General features: G+C 47.7%; 1 protein-coding gene across 8 annotated transcripts in view; it reads left to right on the top strand.

Moving 5' to 3' along the window:
* The window catches only part of GATAD2A (GATA zinc finger domain containing 2A), a 105,292-nt gene that overhangs the window by 67,659 nt on the left and 15,811 nt on the right, over positions 1 to 21,822 (top strand). The gene's annotated exons all lie outside the window — the stretch shown is intronic.

Genomic DNA, 21,822 nt, shown 5'->3' with positions numbered 1-21,822 from the left:
TGGTGTTTTGGTTTCTCCTTAGTACTGATTACTTTCAAGAGTAACTTTCCTGATCCTCAGCTTTGTGAGGTTCTTAAGGAAAAAACTTGAAAGAATTAAGACTCAGTGTCGTTCCTGTTGTACCCCCCCTTCCCCCCAATTTCTTCACTCAGAAACATTCTTTTCTTGTAAAGAGAAATCTGGGCCTAGCATCTGCTGTCACTGTTCCCCTTGGAGCTCTGGTGAGAGAACCATGAGCTCTGGTGAGAGAACCTTCTCCAGAATGTTCACACCTAGATGTCTTATGAGCCAGATACGCCACAATGGGTGTGGGTATAGGCCTGGCCTCCTGGCCCTCCCTCACTAACCCCCTAGTCCTCCCCTACAGACTCCTTTCCATGTCTGTTTCCCTGGAGTGGGGGGGTGAGGGTGAGGGTAGCAGGTGCAGAGCCAGGGAAGTTGGGAGCACCTTCCCTTCTCGTGAGTGTTGACTAACCCACACAGATGACTCCACCCTGCAGTCTTCATGTTAAATTTATTTTGGAGCCCAGATTTTCAGAATCCTAAGGATTTCAGAGGTCATCTGGCCTGACATTTCTCAGCTTTTACAATTCTTAACCTCCTTGAGATAAATGGGAAAATCCAACCACTTCTATTAGGGAAGCATTCAAAGTGGGGTGGAGGTACTTTCTGTTTCTTCTACCCCAAAAGGCCTTTTTCTGTCTGGCTCTGCTTTTTGCTGTCCCTGTTCTAAAACCAGAGGCCTCTTTGAAAGTTTCAGAAATAAAATTGTAAGTCTGGGCCTCCTTTTCCTCCATCTGACTTGGTCTTCAGTAGTGTTTCAGGTGCTGTCTCAGGTAGCTGAGGAGGAGGAAGAGCCCATGTTTGTGAAGATCTGCTGGGTTCTTGTGTTTCTGGGCTCCTGGTGTGCATTTTCTTCTGTAATCACCTTTCTCCTCTGCAGGGCAGCCCAGTGGATTGTGAGGGAGAGATTACCAGATCTTTCTGTTGATACAGCCTGGGGCTGCATTTGGCCTCTGGGCCTCTTGCTTCCAGACTTTCTCCATTATACCTATTGGCTTCCAACCCAAGGTCACTTGGACAATGTGATGTTTTCTGAGGTTGATGGGGATGATATCCTTATGACACAAAGAATGCAGGGAGCAGGGATTAGAGATTAACCCAGGCACACAGGGCAGGGGTGATCCTACAGGACTAGAGACGCCCCAGGGCACTCATGGAGCAGTATGAGAGTGTGGAAAGAGTTTGGCTTTGGTGGCCGGCAGTCAGAGTTGGGGTCACATCATATTCCCTGACTGATCTTGAGCAGATGGTCTTAGTCTTTGTTTCTTCATCGGTAAAATGGGTGATAATCTCTGCCTTGCAGGTTATTGGGTGACAGATGTGTACCCAGAATTGGTCCTAGTGTGGGGAGGAAGTGTTGGTGGCAACTATCCTTCAGTCTTCACTCAAAATAAAATGTCCACATGTAGAACTGGTATGTCCCTGAGTTCCCACATAGAATATTCTGTTTAATTTGAGAAGTACAGTTTTGAATTTTGGCAAAAATCGTAGGATCAGGTATACCCCACAGCCATTCTAAAACTGTAATCTGTTCTGGAGTACGTGACCCCAGTTTGTGTGTTAGAAATAGGCAGTCTTTGAATCCTTGTTGAGAGCATCTGGCTTGAGAACATCCCTTTAGGAACCTCCCTGTATCACGGTGTGGTGGTTCCATTGGTTCCCAGGTTAGTGTGAAATCCCACATTGGGCAGATCAAAAGGCACAGCTGTACTAACCGTAGTTTAGTTGGGTTGAAGCTCTTTTGCTTCAGGTTCACTGAATCTTATAAGACCAACATGCCAATTTTAGATTGTTCTGAGAGAATTTCATTTTTGTTTTTTTAATTGAGGTATAGGACACATACTGAAAAGTACAGAATGGTGCCACTTGATACATTTTCACAAACTTGAACACATCCCTGTAGCTAGAATCAAGAAACAACCTTGGAGCCCCCTTATGCCTGCGTATTGTCAGTCACTACCCCAAGGGTAACCAGTTTCTTGGCTTCTAACAGCATAGATTAGGTTTCCCTGGTTTTGTACTTTATTATTATTTTTTAAAGATTTATTTATTTATTTGACAGAGAGAGACACAGCGAGAGAGGGAACATAAGCAGGGGAAGTGGGAGAGAGAGAAGCAGGCTCCCCACTGAGCAGGGAGCCCGACGCGGGGCTTGATCCCAGGACCCTGGGATCATGACCTGAGCCGAAAGCAGACGCTTAATGACTGAGCCACCCAGGCGCCCCTGGTTTTGTACTTTAAATAAATGGTATTATGCAGTCTGTACCCTTTACTTGCTTTCATTCAACATTGTGTTTGTGAGATTAACCCATGTTGTTGAGTTTAGCAGTAGTTAGTTCATTTTCATTGCTGCATAGTATTGTGTCTGGAATTTCTGTTTGGCTCTGTTTTACAACTGCCTCGTTTTCTTTCACGCTGTCTTTTTTAAGATTTTTTTTACTCGTCTTCCACAAGATAAAGCATGAGCGGGGGGGAAGGTCAGAGGGAGAGGGAGAAGCAGACTCAGGACTTGATCCCAGGACCCCAGGATCATGACCTGTGCTGAAGGCAAACATTTAATCCAGATGCCCCTTATGCTGTTTTATGACTCAAATTGGGCTTTTTGAAGATTAAAGGGAGTTTCTGGTGGCTTCTAGGAGAGATAATTTTCTTTAAGGAAGTGGCTGGTAAATTAAAATCACCAAGATAAAACTTTTTTTAAAAACTACATTGGGGTGATGTGTAGCATACATTGACAGACAAAAGAGTGAAAGTCAGTTCTTTGCCTCTGTACAGTTCGCCTCTCCATCTCTGGCAGCTTTTCTGACCTAGGCTCCCACTTTGTGTGTATTTTATTTTCAAAATAAATCAAAGCTGGAGGGTAATTTCCAGCAGTGATTGAGTGAGAAGAGATTTTCAACCCCCCCCCCCCAACTATAAAACAGGACAAAATTGGCCAAAAAATGTCAGTCATTTCAGCACTGTGGAAACTGACCAGAGGCATACAATAATCTGAGAAGTGTTTGTGCTTAAGGAACTACTGAACTTTGGGTAAGAATAGTGAGAATCTGTGGCATTTAGCCTGGTGCTCCTTCCATGCCCTCTCCCCAGTTCTACTGCTAGGGAACCTCTGCCTGGCAGGTACAGGCTGTGAAGACCAACCCCTTCTCTGCAGGAGTGAGATGAGGCTCATTCAATTTAAGAGAGTTCTGGGCAGCAGCCCTGGGCCCGTGGCCTTATTGGTTGAAGTGACAGTCTTAAGAGATGGGCAAATGGGGAAGGAAGGACAATGGCTCTGTTAGCCCAAGGTTGCAGTCATGGTTGGGGCAAGACAGAAAAACTATTTGAAGAAATAATGGGCAAAAACATATGTGAGGAGAATTCTCACTCATCCAAGAAGCTCAACAAACCTTAAGTAGCAGAAATACAAAGTGATCTATACCTGGACACATCATAGTCAAGTTGTTAAAAGCCAAAGAAAAAGAAAATCTTAAAAGCAGCAAGAGAAAAAGGGCTCATCAGATACAGGGGAGCATTAATGTGATTAACAGCCAGCTTCTCACCCAAGATCATGGAAACCAAAAGGAGTTGAATGATATTCAGAGTACTCAAAGAAAACTGTCAACCTGGAATTCTCTGTCCAGCAGAACTCCTTCAGAAATGAAGGTAAAAAAAGACATTTTCAGATACAGACCAAAAGAATCCGTCACTGGCAGACCTGCCAGTCTTCAGGCTGAAAGAAAATGACATGTTGGTAACTTAGGTTCCCAGGAAGAAAAGAGCACTGGAAATGGTAAATATGTGGGCTAATATAAAAGACTTTATTCTCATTTCTTCTTAAAACACGTAACGTTGTGTAAAGTGTTAACTACAACTAACATTGGTCATAATAGACAAAAATAACCATTTCAGCTCTCTGGAAATTGACCAAAGGCAAACAAAAATCTGTTGTGTTTATAATGGTGACAGATATGTCACACAATAATATTACAAAACAGGAGGAATGAAATGGAGCTCCATTGGGGTAAAGTTTTTCTACATTTTACCGGAATCAAATTAGTAATTTGAAGCAGATTGTGGTAAATTAATAAGATGATTATTATAATCTCTAGAGCAACTATTAAGAAAAATAACTTTATAGTAAAAAATCAGGGGGTGCCTGGGTGGCTCAGTTGGTTAAGCGGCTGCCTTCGGCTCAGGTCGTGATCCCAGGGTCCTGGGATTGAGCCCCGCATCAGGCTCCCTGCTCAGCGGAGAGCCTGCTTCTCCATCTCCCTCTGCTTGCCTCTCTGCCTACTTGTACTCTGTCTCTCTGTCAAATAAATAAATAAATAAAATAAAAATATATATATTAAAAAAAAAAAGAAATCAGAAAAATTTAGTGGTACACTAAGAAATGTTTAACACAAAAGAAGACTGTCAATGAGGAACAGAGGAACCAAAAAAAAAAAAAGGAATGTGTGTAGAATACAACTAGCAAAATGGCATGTGTAAATACAGTCATATCAATTATTGTGTTAAATGTGAGTGGTCTAAACACCCCAATTATAAAGGCAGAGATTGTCAGACTAGATTAAAAAAGCAAGATCCAGCTTAATTATATATTGTCTATAAAAGACACTCCTTAGATTTAAGGGTGCTTTATCCTTTGGTAAAATGATGGGAAAAGCTATACCATAAGTAACCATAGGAAAGCTAGAGTGACTATTATCAATGTTAGATAAAATTGATTTTTTTTTTTTAAAGATTTTATTTATTGAGAGAGAGAGAATGAGAGAGAACACATGAGAGGGGGGAGGGTCAGAGGGAGAAGCAGACTCCCTGCTGAGCAGGGAGCCCGATGTGGGACTCGATCCAGGGACTCCAGGATCATGACCTGAGCCGAAGGCAGTCGCTTAACCAACTGAGCCACCCAGGCGCCCAGATAAAATTGACTTTAAGACAAAAAAATAGTACTAGAGCCAAAGAGCGACATTTTATAATAATATATCAGGGAGACATACCAGTCATAAATGTATATGCACCGAAGAATAGACCCCCAAAATCTGAGGCATAAACTGATAGGATAGTAGAAATAGATAATTTATCAGTTCTAGTTAGAGAATTCAATATTCCACTCTTAATAATTGGTAGAGCAACTAAAAATTGGTATAAGGTTCTAGAAGACTTGAAGAGCATTGTTAACCCATTTGGCCTAATAATCTATAGAGTACCTGATGACTACAGAAAACGTCTTTATACATGCTCATGGAACATTCTCCAGGGTAGACCAAATGCTGGGCCATAAAACAAGTCTCAAGGATGGTTGATTTAAAAAAAAAAAAAAAAAAAGTAACAAGTGTTGGTGAGGATGTGGAGAAGGTGGAACCCTCATACTTTGCTAGTGGGAATGTAAAATGGCATAACATTCTGCAATTTCTTACAAAGTTACAAATGAACTTACCGCATGACCCTGCATTCTATCCAAGGAACATACTCAAGAGAAATGAAAACGTGTCCACACAAAGACAGGTACATGGGTGTTCATAGCAGCATAATTCTAATAACTAAAAAATGGAAACAGTCCAGATAGCCAAGCAAGAATAAATAAAACATGCTATATCCATGCAGTCGATTACTTTCCAGAAATTAAAAAATGAACTCCCAATTCATGCTGCAGCATGGATAAACCTCAGACTTGCCATGCTGGTGGGAAGACAACAGACCCAGAGACTGCATGTTGTATAATTTCATCTACAGGGAATGTCCAAAACAGACTTACTATAGCGACAGTGATCAGTGGTTGCTGAGGCCGGGGGTGGGGGCGGCTGGGAGCAGTGATTAACATCTCATGGGCACAAGGGAACTTTTTGGGGGTGGTGGAAGTATTCTAAAATTGGATTGTGGTAGTGGTTACGCAACTCTAAGTTTATTAAAAATCATTGAATTGTACTACAGTGAATGAATTTTAGTGGTATGTAAATTATACCTCAATATGGACATTTAAAAAAATTAATGAGTTTAAAATAGTTTGGTTTCTGTTCTGGCATCTATAAACGTGCTCATAGAAAAACAAAAATCCACAGAGGTGGAAGTTGAGTCTGCTAATCTTGTGAGACCAACCCAAAGGTCATGGACACATGCCTTCCCTCCCCCTCCCCCACCCCAAGTCAGGACTGTTGGAAGAGGCTAGAGTTGAGGCAGGCAGAGAAAGCTATGTTGGGTTCTCTGTTTTGTTTCTGTGATAAGTAGATTCTACTCCTGTACTTTCCTATAGAGAGTCACTTTGTTTCACAAGTCATTGATCTTTAGAAATAATCTGGGCCACGCACAGGTGAGAACAACCTTTTTCCCCCCTCCTTTTGGGTGGAGGAGCATTTAATTCAATAAAACATGAACCTCTTCTTTAGAGGTTTTGCACCTGAAAGGTAAGGACTGGGTGTCTTATCACTCTGGGCCTTTGTGGGATGGGGGCTTCATGAACAGCCACCCCCATGCTTTACTGAAAACGTGTTTGTATATGCCTTTTTCTGGGACGTTAGCCCTCCCTGGGTGGTTAACAGGCCAGGACCAGGCTGACTCTGTGGCCTGCACTGTGGTGGTCCCTGGGGATAGAAAGGATAGGACAAGATCTGATCACAGCTACTTTCTGGTGTACTATAATATGAAACAATGTGCAGAGGTCTTGGGGGAAAGACTAGAGGTTAAGGGGTATGGCTCACTGGGGATGGAAGTCCATAGACACCAAAGCAGACCCATCTTTACTTCCTCATTTTACCTGGGAGGAAACATAGCTGAGGCTCCCTGGGTCCCATGGGTGAGGCAGGGGCAGACAAGTAGGCCAACTTCCACTTCTCAATAGCCTGCTACGTGGGCCTCAGTGGATGTAGGGCAGATGTTCTGATGACTTCCCATCCTGGGTTCTATTGGGGTGTGTGGCCTGTGGGTAGCTACATGTCTCCCTCCTCTCTCCCCATCCCTCTTTGCATCATGCATCTCATTTGCTACAGGTCAGAGCTTCACTCAGACCAAGGGCCTGCCCTCTGGGTAGAAGGGGCTCCTGTCTGCCACTGAGGGGTCCATGGCCTACTGGCAGTAACATCTGAGCCGTTAGAGCTGTTCTTGGCTTTAGTTTTTCTGGCTTTCCACCTCCCTCAGTCAAGCACTTGCAAACTTAAATAGACTAAAAATGCACTAAAAGCACCCCCTGTTTACCAGGCCTGCAAAGCAGGGCCCTTTTGTTAAAGCTGGTGTTCTTGATGACAGAATCACTGTCCCATCTTTCTTTAGAGACTTTGGCATTCACCAAGGGTGTCATGGGGGTGACACATCTTTAAACTAGTCACCTCTTCTGTGCCCACAGACATCACTACTCATTTGGTATTAAAACGGCTTGGTTGTCCTGCAGTGGTGTGTTGTGTTCGGGCACATCCCACACTCATGTCAGTGCCTGAGTTCTCTTACAAAGCGAAAATGAATCTGAAAGTAACATGATGGTGCAGCCACCTATTGTCTATAATGTGGGATTATGTGGACGGCCTTGTTCTGTTCTATGTAGAAATGGGTCCTGCAGGTAGAGGGCTGTATCCCTTAACTTATCCAAGATGACTCCCTAGGTCATAGGTTGAGTTCTTGTTGTTTGGCAGATGCTCTTTTACAAGCAGCCTTTTGTGAGAGGAAGAATAAAAATTGGGGTTCCCTGCCCTGTGAGGAGGTAAAGCCCAGCGAGCATCTCCTGGTGTGTTTTTCACCTGTGTGGTCCAAAGCCTTATCAGGATACAGAACCTAGTAGTCACCATAAAAAGGAGCCATTTATACATTTCCTGTCCTTCTTGATTGGGTATACTTTCTCACCCTAGACTAATCTTGCCTCTTCTCAGAAATGGATTCTAGGGCGCCTGGGTGGCTCAGTCGTTAAGCGTCTGCCTTCGGCTCAGGTCATGATCCCAGGGTCCTGGGATCGAGTCCCACATCGGGCTCCCTGCTCGGCAGGAAGCCTGCTTCTCCCTCTCCCACTCCCCCTGCTTGTGTTCCTGCTCTCGCTATCTCTCTCTCTGTCAAATAAATAAAAATCTTTAAAAAAAAAAAAAAGAAAAGAAATGGATTCTAGAAATGGAATCATGCATGTGCTCAGTGGGGTCTGGCTTCTCTCACTCCATGTGCTTTGGGATTCATCCCTGTTGTATGTAGCATTTTGCTGAATGTCTCCTGTGTGGTTATGCAAACTGTACCCACTTACCTGTCCACAGACACCAGGCAGTCTGCAGTTTGGGGCTGGTGTGAGTGCAGCTACTATGATCATTCTTACAGGTCTTTGCGTGGGCATCAATCCTTCATTTATCTTGCTAAATACTTAGGGATTGAATTGCAGGGTCACAGAATACGTGCATGTTCAATTATTTCAAAGAAACTGCCAGGCCTTCCCCCCACAAAATGTCTGGACTGTTTTACTCACAGGTATGAGGATTCAGTTGCTTCATTCTCAATTTGGTATCATCATTCTTTTTTTTTTTTTTTTAAGATTTATTTATTTTTGAGAGCGCGAGAATGAGAGAGAGAGAGTACATGAGAGGGGGGAGGGTCAGAGGGAGAATCAGGCTCCTCGCCGAGCAGGGAGCCCGATGGGGGACTCGATCCCAGGACTCCGGGATCATGACCTGAGCCGAAGGCAGTCGCTTAACCAACTGAGCCACCCAGGCGCCCGGTATTATCATTCTTTACAAATTTAGCCATGGGGTCTATAGAGAGGTCTGGGTCCAGGTCCTGGCTTGCTTGTGTGACTGTTACCTCTTTCCCACGGTGACAGAAGGGTGATCATTGCTGCCCTGGCTGCCCATGTGGGGATGGAAATGGGGTCCTTGCCAGCCATGTACTGACCTGAGCCCCCACCTACTCTGTTCTCAGGACCATGCTCCATCACAGCTGTGCCTGGCTTGGCCAGCTGTCTGCTGGAATGTGTGTTCTTGAGTGAGTTGGGTGAATGTGACACAGCTGTGGGTGTGATGGCTTGGGTTCTTGCACAGCCTGGGTAGGTGTGGTTGTGGCCCTCACCCTGGCTCTCTGACAATCTTCCTCATAGGGATTGGACCCCCGCAACGCCCACCCCTCCTTACATGTGAGAGCTTTGGAAGTCCCTTAGCCAAAAGCCTATTTCCTTCTGTTGTGACCACCACTTTCCAGAGTCTAGGGGCTCCTGCACTCTTGTGGAAGGCTCCCTGGAGCCCAGCCCCTCCCCAGCACCTGTTGTGGCCTGGCTGCTGCTTTTACTTGCTAATTCTTTGTCTTTACTGCTGGGTGACTTCCATGAGAGGCTGGGCAGTCTCAGGGAGCAGCTCCAACTAGAAATCTCCATGGCCTGCATGCTTTTCTTACCGTGTTTAGTGTATGGGAACCAAGAGGTATGTTCCTTCTGAAATCTGTTCCTGGTTCTGTGCCTCCTTCCCTGTCTTAGCTGTGGCCTCTCTTGTGTCATTCTCTGCTTTATCCCTTCCCTGTAGGCTCCTCATCCCAATTCTGTCTGTCCACCTGCCTCTATTCTGAACCATATCTTTATCCCAGATTTGAAATTGAAATATGCGGGGTTCACCTATACTTCTAAAACTCATTAGGTAATGCTGGGCTATCAGAGTGACAGACTCTGGGTGTCCTGTTTCTAACTCCCAGAGAGACCCAGCTCGCATGGGGCCTGGTGTAAGCCAGCCTGATGACAGGTGAGAAGCCACCTGCCCATTGCCTTTATAACACTTTCCTCTGGCCATGAAGGGGCTGTCTGTCTCTTTCTCACTGGGTAGTGTCTGTCTCTTTCTCACTGGGTAGTGCCTGCCTTCTTGGGGATGTGGTGGCCCCGACAGGAATCAGAAAGCCACTATGTACAGTCTGAAGTAAGCACCTGTAAACACTCATCCTTTAGCAGTCATGAACTCTTTACACATGTGTGAATTGGGCAGATTTGTAGATTAAGCAGATCATTTTCTTATTTTGAAATTATTTGGTTTAAATCGGCAGTTGAAGTTTTTTTTCTTTTTTCTTTCTTTTTTTTTTAATGTTTTATTTATTCATGAGAGTCAGAGAGAGAGAGAGAGAGAGAAGCAGAGGCAGAGGGAGAAGCAGGCTCCCCGCCTAGCAGGGAGCCCGATGTGGGACTCGATCCCAGGACCCTGGGATCACAACCCGAGCCGAAGACACTTAACCATCTGAGCCACCCAGGCGCCCCTGCAGTTGAAGTTTCTGATACCTCTTCAGTACATCTTCCTGCTAGGGCTTTGTCACATGATGACAGACTCCTCATCCTGTGACTGGTGCCTTGGCTGCTGTAGCAGGTCATTTAAGTGTTTTGCCTGCGAAGTACATGAGGGCAGCCTAGATGTCAGTGAGAGGGGCCTGCCTGGGGGTGGGGTGGGAGAGGAGGGTGGGGAGTGTCTGATGGGTGGAGATGGGAGACATACCAGACGTTATTAATCCCCTTCCCTGGGTCCCAAGCCGTAAGACTACTTATTTTTAGAGCTTAAATCTTAAAAATAGTTGGGATGTAAATAACCACTTTGAAAAGCTTTGTTCCGGTCTTAGTACGATGCAGAGTTCCTCAGTGCAGGGCCTTGATAGCTTTCAGAAGCAACTTTTAACACAACCACACTCTAAAGAAAACAACCAGTCCAGGCACACAGCATTACCTTCCTTCAAGAGGACTTGGCAGTGTCCATGGCAGTGTGGGAAAGAGTGATTTGGGTAGCATATTTTAGGGAGCTCACATCCCAGAAATTGGGATGCTCAGGGGCTCCAGGTCCCTGAGCCATTGGGTTTGATGAGAGGGTCTGAGAAGGCCCACAGTGGTGGTCAGAGCAGGGCCATAGAGCACCTTCTGGAGCGGGTGGGAAGGGCGGGCCATGTGGCGCCCTCTGGAGAGGAGAGAGTTAATGCTCTGGGCCTGGGTGGAGCCCAGAAGCTTGTGGGACACCTGAACGGTAGGGTGGAGGTGGACATGTTGGGAGGAGGGAGAGATGCCTTTGCCTGGAGAATGGAGGTATGGGGGGAATGGGGTGTGAGATGGACAGGATAGTGTCCTGGCATTGGGAACCTGGGGCACCCAGCTGACTTCCAAGGGAAGTCTATGGTTGGCCTCCCCATCTGCAGATGCAGGGTGTCTAGGCTCCCCTGGGTGGTGCCATATTCTCTGTGAATTGGGTAACTGCAGAGCCTGTCCAGTTGCTGCTTTTACGGCCACAAGAACAGGGTTACCGAATTTTGTCGGCTTATAATTGAATAGATCTTATAGGGAAATTATGGGGTATCTGTGGGGTGAGTCCTATGAAATTTTTAGTATGTCTCACTTTTAAAAACACAACTTTGGCAGCAAGAGAAAGCCATGTGGGCCATGATGTGTCAGGAGGACTCCATTCAGGAGCCTTTGCTCAGACTAGCACTTGCCATGGGAAACCCTTTGCTGAAAACATTGGTGTGACCCCCCTTTCCATCTTGGCCATGTGAAAAATATCTGTTGTCTATTTGCTATGTTAGAAATTTGAAAATAGGGCGCCTGGGTGGCTCGGTCATTAAGCATCTGCCTTCGGCTCAGGTCATGATCCCAGGGTCCTGGGATCGAGTCCCACATCGGGCTCCCTGCTCAGCAGGAAGCCTGCTTCTCCCTCTCCCACTCCCCCTGCTTGTGTTCCTGCTCTCGCTCTCTCTCTCTCTGTCAAATAAATAAATAAAATCTAAAAAAAAAAGAAAGAAAGAAATTTGAAAATATTTATTAATTCTGTCCTGGGTTTAGTCCTCCTATCTCCTTAGACACCTCTGGGCTGAGAGAGTTTCTCGGACTTTCTTGTTTTTGGTGACCTCAACAGTTTTGAGAACTGGTCATGAGTGTTGTGGGAAATCCCTTAGTTGTGATTTATCTGGAGTTTTTTCATGGTTGGCCAGGGGCAGTGGGTTTGAGGAGGACCACAGATGTAAGGTACCCTTCTTACCACACCATATCAACAGCACATGCCATCAGTTTGCTTTTCACTGTGATGTTGACCTTAATCACCTGGTTGAGGTAGCATCTGTCAGATGTCTCCACTGTAAAGTTAGTCTCTCACCCCTTTCTATGCTGGGCTCCTTGGAAGGAAGTCACCACATGTAGCCCACACCCCCTCCTTAAGAGCAAAGCAGCTACACAAATTATTTGGGATTCTTCTGCCTGGGTAATTTGTGTCTTCACCCCCTGGATGATCTTTTACTCATGTTTGAGTTTGTAATGCCATTGAACATTAGAAAATGGTAGTTTACAGAGTTAGAGACCTTTGAAATACTGACACATTGCATTATTCAATATGACAAAATCAGATTAGTTAATGTCTGACCTCTTGGGCTCATGGCTACAAACTACAAATTTTCCAAAGTTTTATATTTTGTTTGTTGGAAGCTTGGACTTTATCATTGGCAACAAATACTGGTAGTTGTTCCCAAAGAAACCGGCTTTCCTTTAACCATTTTGAGGAAAATGTCTGCCAAAGTCTGAATAACCACGGTGTGTCTGTCAGTCCTTCCTTCAAGCCTTGTGAATGCTCACGCATTCATGGATCCATGCTTTTCTTCTGGATGGCTGTCCTGCTTTGGTACGCAGGAGAAGTGTTTCATCTTGTCGCAGAATACTAAAAAGACATGTGCTCAAGGGTTGAAGTTTAATAAAGTCAGTAGCTTGTACTTTATCCAGGGCTTTGCCTACAGCACGGTGTCACCCCGAACTGGCAGTTTGGCACTGCTGTCCTAACTTGGTGTAAAAGACCGTTGTCTCAGTGTTACAACAATGACCTGGCAGAGCCCAGGGCAATGCAGAGGAGCTTAGGTGGGCTGGGAATAGGCTTTCTAGAGTGGGCAGAGACAAGGACGTCCATCAGGGCTGTGTGCTCACGTCTCAGGCAGCAGTGGTTAATGGCTTGCTGGAGGCAGATAATAGAAGCAAGAGAAGCCTTCAGTGTGAGACCTTGTCCCCAGGGACCTCTGACTGCAGGGCGGGTGGCCAGATGAGTCAATTCAGAGCTAAATTATAGCTGCAAAGGTGATGGGGGATGTTCTGATTGTGCATCATGTTCCGCGAGAATGGGGGAAAGAGCTGGGGCTGTTGTCTGTGAACTAGGTGCACGTTTTATGCCTTTACGTTTTACAACATCCCCTGGAGGTCAGTGGAATCCCATTCTGCAGATGAAGGAACTGAGGTTCATTGAGGTTTGGTGACTGGGTGGAGTCCTCACAGCTGCAGAGGTACGACTAGCCTCCCATGGTCCTACTGTACCCAGAGCAGCTGGAGCAAATCTGGTGGGGGTGGGGGACACTGGTGCTGTGCTGGGAGGGCAAGTTGGGATTTGTCAGGAGAAGGTGGGGGAGGATCCAGCAGTTTGAAACACAGATTTTTAGAAGGGGGCAGTAAATTTTCAGGCAAAGCAAGTACTTTCCATTTATCACAGAAGTATGTAGTTGTTGCAAGCTGGAAAGTAATGTTTGTTTCTGGTGTGTAGTTTTCATCTGCACACAGGTGGCTTTCTCTTGCTGTGAGTTGGTGAGGGAGCTGGCATCCCAGGAAGTGTGTTTGGGTTCATGTGATGTAGGGAGTCCCTTCATGCCACAGAGTGCTCCTGGGTTCTCTTTGTGTTCCTCCCTGGAGGAAGGTTGGTCTGGCATGTGGGTATGGTGACCAGATGAAGGAGGGATCACTAGCGTTGGTGCTATGGCATTTGGGGTCCCATGCTCCTTTTTCTTACACTCTCCCAGGCCCCGGGCCCTTTCGGAGTCTGGATTCCAGAGTGCTGAAACCCCACCCAGCTTTCTTGGGCAGGCGGCAGTCCATGTGTAGTTGTTTCCCAGTCAAGTCCAAGAACCACATCCGTGTTTTCACACTGTCATCTCTTTCTCACCTCGGGGACTCGGCATGTGGATGCTGCTGGCTGTCCAGGATCCTAAGAATAAATAAAAACATTTTCCTCTTTAATCTAGTCCAAAAATGGTATTTGATAACCTGAGTTAGAGGTGTCAGAGTTGACAGTCATGTGGAACGCATTCTCTCCCACCCTCTCTGACTGCTGCTTTTTCTGGGGTGCCATTCAGCCCTCTGTAGGCCATGGGCACCCAGCTGATCTGACCCATGTTGGGGGCCTGGGTCCCAGTGCAGTGCAGGGTACACATGGCAGCCCTTGGTGTCCCAGAGTTGGGCAGGATTGCCAAGGGTCCACAGAAGCCCGGGCCTAGTGTGAGCCCAGATTATCTGCAGGCCATAGGTGTGTGACCTCAAGAAGTCATGCCTTTCAGATTGTTTCCTCACCTGTAGAGTGAAGTGATGATCAGTTAATTGGGGGGATTACACAGAAGTGTGCATCTTGGTGGTTTTTTGGTGATTTATCTTGGGTGATTTTTTTCCAAACCCAAGGTACATCAGCCTTTCAGTTCTATGATTGTGGTCATTTGTAACAAGTGCCCCTTTCCAAATTTCTAAGCAGAGCATACTGAATTGGATTTAGCCTTTCTGGTGTTATTGGATCCTAGCTGGACATGTTGGCTGCTGGCAGGGTTAAGCTGCTGTGACCTCCTTGGGTGGATACTGGCCCTAAAGGCTGCCCCATTGCCATTTGGTGTTGGGGCCTTTATGTGGGGTCACAGCTAATTTTTCTGGCCCAGGGAGTGCTCTATTTCACCCATCCTCACCTTGTCTCTACAGCCTTTGATGACTCTGCATGCTTCTGAAACTGGCCCCTGTTGTTCAAGTTGGAGTGAAGTCCTCTGGGCCTCCCTGGACAGGCTGTGACTTCGAGGGGGCTCCTGTGTTCCTAGAAGGAGCCCCAGCAGGACAGGCTGAATGCTTCCTGGCCTTGCTGACAGCACAGCGCTCTTCTGCTCTGGCCATGTGCCTTGGGACTGCCCTCTTCTGTGCTGGGGGCCCTGGAGGGGGGATGGGCTCTCAGGGCCAGAGTCTGGCCACAGGAGCTCCTTCTCATCTGAGATGTTCAGTGGTAGCTGTGGCAGGGTATGCCATAATGGATTCCCAGAGTGATAGTTGGACCTGAAGTCTCCAAGAAGAATGACGGCTGGGTTTCAAAAATCTCATCCCCAGCTGCTCACCTCCATGGCCTCTGTGGCCAAGAAGCAAAATGTGTTCTGACTTCCCAGCCCCTACAAAGCAGGCTCTGGGCTTTTCTCTTGACATCCCAGCCAACAGAGTGTCAAGTTACAGGGCTGGGAGAGGTGGTAATGGATGCCAAGAAGGGAGTCCAGGGAGTTGAAGAGGGGCTGAAGCAGGCAGGAAGCAGGTGGGCTCCAGGGCCCTGGAGGTTTGGGGAGAGGACCAGGCACCCGTCCGTGCCTACCATCCCCTGGGGCAGGCAAGTCTTCAGCTTTGGGGCACAGCCTGTGTCTGTGTGCAGCAGAGCTCCCTTTCTAATCACACCCAGTGTCTCTTAGTGACGGCTCCCCTTGGGAAAGGAGGGGGTGGTAGTGAGGGGTCCTAGTGAGCAGTTCTCATGTCCAGATGGCCATGAAAGATCCCAGAGGTATGTGCGGGGGCCAGTGAGATGTTCCCAGGTGGTAGAACTAACCTGGGAAGTTGTGGTAACCATCTTTCTCTCTTGTAGGGCTTTTCTGGAAGTGTTTCTGGAATGGGGATGCTCATTAGATTAAAAGCATGCAGAATTGCTTTCTGGCTTTGATTCACACCACTCAGTGTAATGCTTGAGGCTGTGGTGGCTCCTAGACACACAGATGGCCCCCTCCTCTCCTGTGGGACCCTCTGTTCACTTCCTTTCTTTTTTGAGCAGCTCTGGTCTCGAGCCTTTCTGGAACTGTGCTTCTGTATCCTCTCAAGTCTGCATTTGCCATGGCCATCCCTCATGCACCGAGAACTGCTGGTCCTTTTGGGGGGCTACAAGGTTCAGCTGGGGTGGTTGCTTGGGTAAACTGTTTCTTTCCCACATTCTTTCTCTCTGCTTTGTCCCAGGGTAATTTCTAGAGTGGGTCTCCTTGCTGGGGACAGCCTGAGAGATACGGAGTTACAGTGGTGTAGGATAGTTCCCTGGGGGCAGAGCTGGGCTGTCAGCCCTGCTAACTTAGTGGTTTAAAGTGATGATGTATTGGTGTAGCATTGTCTGTCCTGTCTGCTGGTCGGATGGTCCTAGCTGGGCGCTGCTTCTTAGACTCTCATCCTTGCCGTCCTTTTTCAGCCAGGCTGGATGTTCCCAGTGGCTTTGTCACTCATGTAGGATGGCTAGGCCCATCTCTGTGTGTCTTTGACCTTTTTTCCATACAGCTAACTTGACATCCTCAACACAGTGTGAGACCCCACCAGAGCATGCATTCTCAGGGCTCAAGCGGAAACTGCAAGGCTTCTGTGACCTTGCCTCAAAAGCTTGTAGCATTGCTTCCTCTGCATTCCTGTAGTTCACAGAGTGAGCCATAAAACCAGCCCAGGTTCTGAGGACAGGACTGAATGGATGTGTGAACATGGAGAGGTATGGCGGTCTCATCAGGGTGTAATGTGGTGGTCTTCTGTACATGATTTTGTCGACTGTATTAGGGCTCCTTCTTAACATCCACCAAAGTCCTGACTCACAGGTTAGGAGTTGCACTTCAAGGACCTACTGCTTGAAAAGACAGACGTAATGACACAGAATGTAGAAATCCCCCCCCCCCCTTTTTTAAAGATTTTATTTATTTGACAGAGACAGACACAGTGAGAGAGGGAACACAAGCAGGGGGAGTGGGAGAGGGAGAAGCAGGCTGCCCACGGAGCAGGGGCCCCGATGCAGGCTCGATCCCAGGACCCCGGGATCATGACCTGAGCCAAAGGCAGACGCTTAACGACTAAACCACCCAAGGAGCCCTAGAAATCCTTTTTTTAAGAGAGAGAGAGTGCCCGAGCAAGTGGGGGTCAGAGAAGGGCAGAAGGAGAGAGAGAATTTTAAGCAGGCTCCATGCTCAGCACAGCCCGACGCAGGGCTCAGTCTCATGATCCTGAAATCATGATCTGAGGTGAAATCAAGAGTCAGGTGCTTAACTGACTGAGCCACCCAGGTGCCCCTTCAGAAATCCTTTTAAGTGAATTTGTACATCCTTTAGCAATGTGGCATCTGTGCACGTGGAAAAAGCTGACCACATGTGCAAGGTGATCAGTCAGTCTCTACAGTCATCACTGGATTCCTCATGAACTCACAGACCCCATCCTGGAACCAGGTGCTTAGGAAAAGGAAGAGGTGGGTATGTCCACCAGCCATGTTGTCTGAGCACCCACTGTGCCAGGTCCTGCTTCAGCTGCTGGGACAGAGCAGTTCATAAAACAGATACATTCCTGCCCTCCTTGGGTTTGAGAATATTAAAATATTAACCCACAGTGGCCAGTTCTCTGCTCTGTGCCAAGCTTGCATTCATGGCAAGCATCTCTTTACTGTTTTAGGAAAGAGTGGGGCCTGAATCTCCCTGATGGTCTCCTAGGTTGTCCAAGCCTCCTCAGCACTGAGGTCATACCAGCAATCCTGAGGTGGCAGCAGGGCAGGAATTCCTATCCTGGTATAGGAGGCACAAAGAGGGGAATGTCTTGCCGTGGGCTCTTCACTTACAAGAGACAGAACCAAGTGAATTTCAGATGGCTTTGTGGGGGAAGCTCCCAGTGTGCAGTCTTGGTTCATAGTGCCTTATTTATGTGAGCTTTCGTGAGCATGGCCACAGGCTTTGGAGGGGGCCCTGTGGCCTGTCCCCCTTTCCCAGCCAGTGTGGCACCAGGGGAAAATTCCTGCCCATCTGGCTCTGGGGAGGTGGGTGGCATCATCCCCTTTCCTGGGGCTGTGGTGTCACATCAGGGCTGGGCCCCTCTTGTCCAGCCCCAGCTTGGGTGGGGGAACCTGCCTGACAAACAGGCAATGACAGTGTCACCCTGGGAGGCTGTGGGGTGGTGGGTTTACTCAATAGAAAGGTGAAGGTACTTTCCTCGGACTAGTTTGCTAGAGTGAGGGTGAATAAGCTGGTTGCTGGTAGGGAAGCCTCTGCTCATGCCTGTGCTGCCCTTCAGTGGAACCCCAGAATTCTGCCCTGAACTCCCACCCCCATGATGGACAGTACTGGGCACAGCTAAGAAGGCTTCCTCAGGCATGCATGCTGTGGGGGGTATTCCCCATGAGTGCACTAGGGGAGTGCTGATCATGCTCCCAGGGCCAGCGTGTCAGGACTGGGCCAGCCAAGGACCTTTCTGAAGGCACATGGTTTTAAAGTTGTGTCTTGAAGTGTGAGTTGGGGCTCACAATAGGGCCTTGGGAGTGTGGTGGAGGGAAATTCTATGGAGGGACCCGTAGTGAAGGCAGGAGGAACCCAGGCAGGATGTATCTGTGAGTAGGAGCCTGGGGTACAGGGGCTGGGAGCTGGAAAAGCCAGTTGATGGGCTTGGCCTGGGGGGTGTGAATGGGCTCCAGTGGAGGAACACACTGGGGGAGGGTCTGGTGGAGCCAAGGTGAGTGTTTGCAGGAATGGGTGAGGCTGGTGCTTGGTCTAGCAGTGTCCCCCCCCCCACCCTTAAACACTGCTAGTAAGTAGTTACCTGTCTTTCCCCAGCCAGCCAGGCCCAACAGATAAGGGGAAGAGAGAGGGTTCTGGCAGGGAATGGTTGTGGCTGGCCATACCAGTCTGCTCAGGCTGGCCCTGAGGTGGAATTTGTTGTCCTGAGGCCTCATTGGGCCTACAGTCCTCTGTAGCTTCCCTACCGTGTGCAAGAATCTTGGGGATTGGGTGCTGGGGTGGCTCGGTCGGTTGAACATCTGCCTTCGGCTCGGGTCGTGATCTCTCGGGATCCTGGGGTCAGGCCTCACATTGGGCTCCCTGTTCAGGGGAGAGTCTGCTTCTCCCTCTGCCCTTCCCCACTGCTTGTGCTCTTTCTCAAATAAATAAATAAAATCTTAAAAAAAAAAAAACAAAAAAGAATCTTGGGGATCTTGTGAAATGCAGTGTTTGATGGAGCAGGTCTTTGGGGTAGCAAGATGCTGCATTTCTTCGAGCTCCAGTAAAATAAAGCTTTCCCTGCTGTTCAGTGAGCCAAGGCAAGTGGTGGTCCATTCCCACCTGTGGATATGCCCTTACTTGCCCCTCCCCTTCTGGTTTGGGGGGTCTGTCCCTCCTGATGGATCCTGAGAACAGAACTGCCTTTTATCCAGGGATTTATCCCTACTCCTACTGCTTGGCACAGCACCTGCTTTCTTTCTTTTTTTTTTTTTTCACCTGCTTTCTTAGTAGGTTTTCAGCAAATACAAGTGAGTGAGTGAATGAACAAGTGTGGACGAAGTGTCCCTTTCCCATACATCAGGCAAGCCCTTTCAGAGAACAGCAAAGGTTACAGCTGCCAAGAACGACGGTTTCTCTGTTCTCTTGATGAGGCCGTTTCCCCTGGAATGGGCTGGGAGGACACTAAATTTTAACTTTGCACACACTGCTGGTTGGTGAGCAGTTGGGATGGTAGCCTGGTGCTGTGAACATGGGATCTGTCATTGAGTTAAGATGATATAATCTCTGCCTTCCCTCTAGGAAACTTGATGAAAGTTCCAAGCAAGTGACAGAACTTTTGTGTTTAGCCAGGGCTGGCATACAGGGGAGGAGGTGATGAGACCGTTTTTGTTGATAAAAGCATGGTCTGTTTCCAGGGATTTTCATAGGTCACATAAAATCTCTTTTGATCATAATATTTTACGCAAGAGTTCCCAAGATGGGCAGGATGGGCTTACTGGATTTGCCTTGAAATCATGTAGCTTCCAAATAAACTTGGCGCACACGTGCCCACCGTGGACTGAAGCAGGAAAGCAGTGTACCTGACCACAGTGCCATCCCCCTGGCATGTTGGGCTAGATTTCCTCTGCTTTTGTCCTTCTGCCTAAATGGTTTTATGATTTAGAACAATTTTTTTTTTAAAGAATGCCCATAGTAATTTCTAGCCTGTGTCACATGGGGTGTTCTTTCTCTTGAATTAAAAGAACTCCCCATGAAAGTACTGAGAAGACTTTTGAAGCACCTTTACTTTAAAAATTGAGCTTAGGAAAGTTTTCCATGTGGGTAACTAGGGGGGCTGGTGGCTCCTCTGTGTTTGGAAGAGGTGGCCCTGGCCCCTGTAATACACCAACAGTTCTTGTGGCTCTGGCGCCACATAGGAAGTGCCTGCAGCTGGGCAGCCCCAGGGTAAGCTGGGTGCCTCCATTTTCTGACAGCACCTGAACCCTACCTCACTTCTCAAAATGAAGGCTGTGTGTCACAAACCGGTTAGAACTGGCTGTTGCCATGGTTTTCATGTTGGAAGGCACAGTTAAAGGGTCACATGACAAAGGAGGGAAATGCCTTTGTCACGTGACTTTTTGGTGGCTGATTAGCATACAGGAAGTTCACTCCCTGCTGGCTGCTGGGATGCTGAGTGATCATTGATGGGGGTGGGGGTGACGTCATCTTTTGGATGAGTTATTGATTACTCTCAGGCCAAGATGAGACCTGGGAGTGCTGTGGTCAGAGTAGCCATCTCAGGAAGCTTCAGCCTCCAGATGGTCTCGGTCCCTCAGCTTGCCCTCTTCCCTCAGGCAGATTTGAGTTTTGTTAGACCTCTCAAACCTTCAGAAAAAGTGCATGCCCCTCAGTAAGATGACAAAAAGTGATCACCATTGTCTCCGCGCACTCTTGCTCAGGATATGCCTGCAGTCTGCAGTTCTAGACATGGTTCTGCCTGGGCTGCTGCTCTGTCTGCATGCAGCCACCTGGGAGCTCACCTGGGCTGGGACCAGTGGCTACAGCTCGTGTGCTGGGGCCTTGCACTACCCCTCAATATCTGTGTCTGCATCCAGAGAACCTGGATAGTTGGAGCCCTGAGGTCACCTTGAAAGTTGATCTTGGGCAGAGTGGGCAGTTAGCAGGGAGACATACAGAATGAGTGGTGGTTCCCAAATTGCATTGGTCTTTGGTTTGGTGAGGCCTGAATGTGACATTCTGGGTTACTTTATAAATAGCCAGCTAGTTTCTGGACTTGAGAGTGTAAATTAATCACCCCAGTGAGGAGACTGTATATCTTGAAATGGCACCTTTTCGTCCACTCCCCTGATCTCTTGTGATAGTTCGGCCAACAGCTGCACTGGTTAAATCAAGGTTAGGAGTATTGAGGTGTAGCCACCATGTGGCTCTTTAGGAGGGATGGAAGAGCCCTGGTTGGGGGGAAAGTTCCAGGGGCACACATGAACCCTCAGCATTTGGTCCTTTGTGCCCATCCTTCCCTAAAGACAGAGCTCATTCCAGGAATGGAAAAGGCAGTTGAGTGGGCTATTAAAACTAGTTCTCCATCCATAACTCTGTCCGTCCTTGCTTTGCTGGGGTCTAGTAGGAGGAGTGGGACAACTAGAGCTGTTTCTCCCAGTTAACTTTATTGAGTTTGTTCACTGGGTCACAGTGCCATCTAGTGGGTTTGTTTGGTCCTCTGCTGGTTTTCCTACTGATGAAAAGGATACTAATTCTTCAACACAAGTGGAGGCCAGGTCTTAAGGGAAAGTTTACATTGGGCCCTCAGCAAAGAGCTGCTTGGCTGGGGGCAAAGCACTGTCTCTGGGACCTTGTATGTGGGGTCAGCGACATAGTAGCTCAGCATCATGCTGTCACACCACAGGAGCCCTGACAAGGGGCCTAGAAAGACCCTGCCTCAGCCCCAGGATCCTGGTTGTTGTTGTTGTTGTTGTTTTGAGATTTTGTTTATTTTGAGAGAGAGCGCACGCGCACACACGTGTGACTGTGCAATCGGTGAGGGGGCAAAGGGAGAGGATCTCCAGCAGGCTCCGC

This window comes from Mirounga leonina, unplaced genomic scaffold (genome assembly GCF_011800145.1).
Source record: "Mirounga leonina isolate KUSES-001 unplaced genomic scaffold, KU_Mleo_1.0 Mir_94, whole genome shotgun sequence".
NCBI lineage: Eukaryota > Metazoa > Chordata > Mammalia > Carnivora > Phocidae > Mirounga > Mirounga leonina.
This window is presented reverse-complemented; position numbering and strand designations above follow the sequence as displayed.